The sequence below is a fragment of the Cynocephalus volans genome, chromosome 12, assembly GCF_027409185.1.
Source record: "Cynocephalus volans isolate mCynVol1 chromosome 12, mCynVol1.pri, whole genome shotgun sequence".
In the NCBI taxonomy this organism is placed as follows: domain Eukaryota; kingdom Metazoa; phylum Chordata; class Mammalia; order Dermoptera; family Cynocephalidae; genus Cynocephalus; species Cynocephalus volans.
The window spans coordinates 49,295,463-49,302,080 of NC_084471.1; positions in this window are offsets into that span (position 1 = coordinate 49,295,463).

The following is a 6,618-nucleotide window of genomic DNA, read 5'->3' on the forward strand; positions in this document are numbered from 1 at the left end:
TTACAAAATAGAATGAGAAAGAAGTTTTACTCCTTTATTATTTGTGTGAAAGGAGGCTGTATTGCAAGAGAATGTAAAACAGCATAAAATAGAGACAAATGGAATGTTAGCAGGAACACTTGAAATACTGCCCAAAGAAGCATTCTAGGAGACTGGGAGGTCTATGTAGGTATTGTTTAATAGAGCCAGCTTGATATTTCAATATAAAAGCAAGAATGGCTGAAAACTGAGCAAGCATCTGATTAAAAACCACCCTTAAATTCTACTTTTCAAGCCTCATCAGAATATCAAAGGAAATAGCATGTTTTTCATTTACAGACTATCAAATATTCTTTTATAGTCATTCTTGATTTATTCTAAAAGCCCCCAAGTATTCTAAGTGTCAACTTTATCAGGTTTATATCCATATTCTGCATCTTTACATGCATACATTTAAACATCTATCTAATATATAAACTATTATCGCAATTTTGTGTTTCAAAAACTGAATAACTAGGGTAGTGATGCAAATTCGACTGCTCTTTTGAAAAGGCTGCTATGTTTCTATGGACATCTACACAAATAGCATGGACTGATCTTTCAGAAAAAGAAAAATCCATCCCTCAGGTACACTTCTCTTAACAGAATCAACCTAATTTCATGTGACATTGTCCTTTCCAGAACTGCAAATTCAATGAAGGCAGCAGGTCCTGATCTTGGTTTTTAACAGATGGCCTCGACAATATGACAGTAATAGCATTTGACATGTGTTGTTTCAATGATCTCTTTTACTCTTGGAAAAGTATGGAAGCGTTAGATCCCGTGTGTTCCTTCAGATTGTTATTTCTGGCACACTCTTCTTGGCATATGTTATGATGAACCATTCATAACAAATTAAATTTTCATTAAGGTAAAAAAAAATCTTTATAATCCATAAGCCTACAATTTGTCTCAGTTCCCAAGGTAACATTTTCTACGCAAAGAGGCCAGTTCTACAAATAATTGAGTGCTTGACTAGTGTAGAATTATTTTTTAAGAATTAGCCGTTTTGCTAAAGGGGGAGATGGGTGCAGGGGGAAGAGGCCTGAAATCCCAGAAATGGAAAAGAGACGAGATGCCCAAAAGATTAGTGACCTTGCTCTCAAAGCATAGGTTCCCAGGAAACACATCAAAAGAGGCTAAGCCACATGATGCCACTTGAATGGTGCCACATGGGCTGGATACAAAGACCAGCTGGAGCAGGCAGAATTCCTATACCTTTAAGATAGAGCTTTAGAGCTCATTGTAGCTGTAATTAACAGCTTCCTCTAGCTGTGCAATGGAATTTTCCTGAAGGACTCAGTGGTTTTACTCACTGGCGGGTTTAGTTAAATGGGATTTCAGGCAGCACAGAGCTTTCAACCCGAAGTAGCTAAATCTAGTTAAAGCAGAAACATCAATGATTTTCAGTGAACGCACATCATAGAAATGTCTGAGCATCATAAACCACTGCTGATTGCTTCTTTCAGAAGCAAGCTGCAACTAAATGGGGACCAGAGAAGACGGGAAAGCTAGCCTAGGCCTCTGAGCTTGCACTTAAATACCATATAATTTTTTCCTATAATGTATTCAAGCCTATTTAGTAACTGGTAGACTACTTTATTTTCAATGTATGTTAGAATTATTGCTAATGATTGGGAAAGAATTTGAATTATATTCTTTACCTTGCCTCACCTTCTGTGCACCTTTACTCTGGTGATATTTCAGAGCCTGCATAAGATGGAATCTCTCCTACATGAGCTTTCCACTATAAATGCACTCCATTAGACTCTTTCCAATATTTTCTTTCTACTGAAAATTGAGTTCAACTATTCACAAGGACAATATAAAATGTGTGTTGAAGTCCAAAATGGTATAGAATAAACAAACAAATCTACTATTGAATATATTATTATAATGAGAAAAAAACATTACCTAGGCTTGTGAAATAAATACTTTATACTTTCCCAAGTGGTTCCATGTAGATGCCTAAGAAGAAAAGAAAACTAAAAAAAATAAAGAAACCAACCATGTGAGTACAATGAAAAATAAGAGTTAGGTTACAGTTTTCTCTGCTTGACCACTTACCATAAGGAAGAGAAAAGAAGCTAAAAGAGCCAGTAAAAAGTGGCAGCAACAAGACTGTCACTTCATGGCTGAGCAGCTGCAAAATATTTAACTAGAAAAGAAAATAGCAAGAAATATATGTGCGTGAGATTCAGTACTTCATAGATGCTATCAAAAAACCCACACAAAGGAGGATTTGTGAAAGGAAGAAGCAAAAAGAGCATCTGGGGGAATCAAAGGAAATACACACTCGAGAGGGGAGCATCTGCAATGGAAGGAGCAGCACGTGCTGGGCTGGCGTGTTGTGCAAGGGCTCTGAACAGTCGCATTATAAGAAAGTGGCCTGGAGACTCTCTGTAACACTCCAGACTTCAGTTTCTTAAATCCCTTGGCAAGAGTCATACTCTCTTGGATAAGGTCCCAAATGAAATCATCTTCTGTCCAAGTCCGATCTACGTTAAATAGATCTATAGTAAATTTTCACTGTATTCACTTCAAAACTTGTATGTAAAAAATGGTATGACATTATTTTCTCATAAGATTAATTTTGTATTAGGTATTTTCCAATAACAAACTAAATGAATCATCATTTTAAAGAGAATGATAATTCCTCCTCCTTGAGGTAGATCTGGGTTAGAAACTCTGATAGGCCTTCTTAGATGCTAAAGCCTTGGTAACAAGAAATTGAGAGAAAATAGGTACTTTTCCCAAAAGAACTGATTTTATACTAAATGCAAAGAAAATTGCAATAAATTTATAAAAGAATTTGGACAGACTTCATTTTCTAACCAAATTCAATTATAGAAGGCTATAACAAAGCCAGAACCTCCTAGATATGTAAAAATATTCTGCTAAATGAATTTGGGTCAAAAGAGAAATTAAAAAGGTAATAGACTATTAGGAAAAATACCACCAAAAAATAGAAGTGACAGTCTTGATGGGGTCAAAAGATAAATGAAAAGAAATGTTATCAATTTTGAAAGAAATTTAGTACACTCATTAGTGAACTAAACATGCAATGTAAGAAATCAAAGAAAAGAACTTGCCCAAAATTCTACCTGAAACTTATTTCTCTCCCCACCTTACCATCTCAGTAGATGGCACCACTATCTACCCAACTGCTTTGGCCCCAAATCTGTGTGACATCCTTGATTCTGCCCTCTCCTCTCCAAAATGTAACCCAAAATCTTCTACTTCCATTATTACCTCCACGTTCCAAGACCTACTGTCTCTCACTTGACCCGCAGCAATGACCTCATTGTTTTCCCTGCTTCTATGCTTACCCTCCTAGAAACCACTCTCCACACAGTGGCCAGGAGGTTCTTTAGGAAATGTAAATTAGATTGTATCACTCCTGTTAAGAAGTTCAAGGATTTCCCATTGCGTGCATATGAAATTCCAAACTTTTCACCAAGATCTTACCTCAAAGACTGTAGACTGGGATCTGTGTACAGAATTTGACCTACAGACATGTCTCACTTGCCCTACAGGGTGCTTCAAAAATTTTTTAACTCATTGCCAATATTTGGAAAAGAAGTAATTGCACATTAAAAACAGAAATTCCTGGATTTTCTTGAAAATTTGCCTACACTGGTCCTATGTTTCCATGATAATAACTACAATCCTTACAAGCCCTTCTTGTCTCCAGACCCTAGTCTTGGAATCAACAGTTCTTTTTTCCCCCAGCTTTATTAAGATATAATTGACAAAAAAAATTTATATATTTATGGCGTACCCTGTGATATTTTTATATATGTATACACTGTGGAATTATTATGTCAAGCTAATTAACATATCCATTACCTCACATACTTATTTTTTGTGGTGAGAACATTTAAAATCTACTCTCAGCAATTTTCAGTTTTTATAACATATTATTATTAACTATAGTCCCCGTGCTGTACAATAGATCTCCAGAACTTAGTTATCCTGTCTAACTAAATCTTTTGTCCTTTGACCAACATCTCCCCATTTCCCCCATCAATAATTCCTTGCCATCAAATATGCACAGTCTCTTTCTCATGTTATAGTTGTGAATATTTTTCTCTATATAAGTATCTTTCACTAATTGAGAAAATGAAATCTAGACTGAGAGCACCACATGATTCTTACCTCTGGGGCATTCTGTTTGTTTATGATACTTGTCTCAAAACTGGATTGAAAAGGAATGTCTACATTTTTTTCAATAATGCACCAAAGAGACTTCCAAATTTTCAGAAGTCTAACAACATTTGAGTATTTGGCATCATACAGAAAAAAAGAAACAACCTCCATGATAAAAACTTTCATGTTTCATCTTGGTTAATCAATGCCTGGAAGGAAGCGAAGGAGAGAGGGGACAGGAAGAAAGAAGACAGTCAGAGAGGACAGAGGAGCAAATGAATATTTGTGGAGCACATTTATGAGCTTGGAACTGTTTGGCACAATGCAATACCAAAAATTAGTGTATAAAATAATGTTCTCATAGAGGCTGAAAATTGAGTCAGAGAAATTGGACATGTGAAACAACTAGAAAATAATTAACAGCTATATTATACCCTATAGATAACTACAATAATAATTAAGGAAAAGAGAGACCAGGGAAGGCTGACGAGATCAAAGAAAAGTCAAGATTAGAAAATGGGCTTGAAAGCAGAATAGCATCTCGATGAATGCAGAAATTCCAGACAAAGAATGCAGAATGAGCACAGGCAGCAAGGGGAAAGGAGCACAGCATAAAGTGTGACATAGGGAGAAAACAAGACCCGTTGGACTAACATGAAGGTGATTAACACAATGTAACAATGACAGCTTCTCTATATATTATACACATATTGATATGTGCTCATTTGCATTTCTACATGTAGATGCTGGGGGAAATGGTCTGCCATCCACAGATTGATTTCAAGCTCTTGGAGGGTGGGGGCCATATCATCCATGACCCACCTGATCCATTTGTAGCATCTTTCAGAACCTCCCTAAATACATCACAGAAAGAAATGGTAGTACCAATTCACTGTCTTTAGATGGAATTCTTTGTGAAATAGTTGGAAGAATCTTACAACAAAAATTACATGTATTCTTATGTCTCTATAAGGTAAGTAGATAAAAAGCTTTTATCTGCAATTCAGACAGGATGAATAAAGGTGTTAAGTGACTTGTCCATGATGTGTTTCTGGCTAAATTCCAGGTGACTCTCTGTAATTATTTAGCTTTTCAGGTGGCTTTGGAAATTTCTCCTCCTCCGTCCCAGCAGAGAGCTTCCTTTGTCTTCCCCACTCCTGCCGCAGGGCTAATAGGTCTGTGATAGCAGGCTGCAAGGGTGTCATTAGCCTCTCCCCACTCCAGCAGCTCACTTCTCGCCAAAAAGAGCTTCAAAACAGTTGGCTAGAAGTTTCCTATTTGATTTTTTTCCCCTAATTTTTTTAAACTTTAGTATGGTCTGGTTTTCCTGAACTGAGGCTATACATAGAAAAATTCAACTGGAACCTGAAGGTACCATTTGATCTATTCAACCATCTCTCTGTTTGAGACCATTTCAGGCACAAATCAAATTTTTAACAACCTTCAAATACAGGAACCCAATGCTTGCAGTATAAATTATCAGTCAACCCATGTTTTTAGCTCAACTGAGATAGGAGAGATATTGAAATTTTAGATCCTCTCCTTTTCGGACAATTCATGTATATAAAATTGCAGTCATTTCTGTTGTGTTGGAAATAGAATAAGCCTAGAAGTCAAGAAGGCTGCATTTTAGACCCAATTCTGCCAGACCTTGCTATTTAATGAAGTGGAAAGAGCACAGAGCTTTAGAACAGTACAGATCTGAGCAAAAATACTGATTGTGCTGTCTGCCACAGAGGAAGTTACTTAACTTCTCTGATCCAGCTGTAAAATATAAACAGTGCTATTTATTTCACAGGGTGATTGTAAGGATCAGATGGATTAGCTTATAAAAAAGCAATTAACAGTGCCTTATACAGGTGGTATTCAGTAACATCAGTTTCCTATCTTGTAAAATGAAGGAGTTGAATTAGATGAGCTTGAAGGTCCCTTCTGTTACTAACATTTTATGTTTCTATTATTTTTTTCCTAGGTACTATAAATTGTATACCAGCCTGGTTCCCTCTCCTAGCCTCCAAGCTGCACAGCTGCAAACACTTAACTCCCACCTGTAGGTTTAATATAGCTCCAGGCTCTGCGATTCTTATGACCAAATTTCCACATCGTACCCCATTTTCAAGAACTGGGTCACTGCCTGATCTCCTGCCTTGTACTCTACTCCTCCAGGACTTTAATTCCATCCTTTTCCTTCCACTCCTCTCATGATGTGAAGGCCAGTTCCTGAGCCCTATAACCATGGCATGATCAGAACTACCTGCTAGAAGTCCTCCCTGCACCAACCACCTGCCTGCTTGGACACTCACTGCTTAACGGATGCCAGTTTGACAGCCCTAACCCACCAGCCAGGACATCTGTCTACAGACCACTGCCAGGCCTCCCAGATACCAGCTACCCACCTGCTGGCCTGTCTCACAGCACTTGCTGTATGAAAACCCAGCCCTGTTCTCTCTT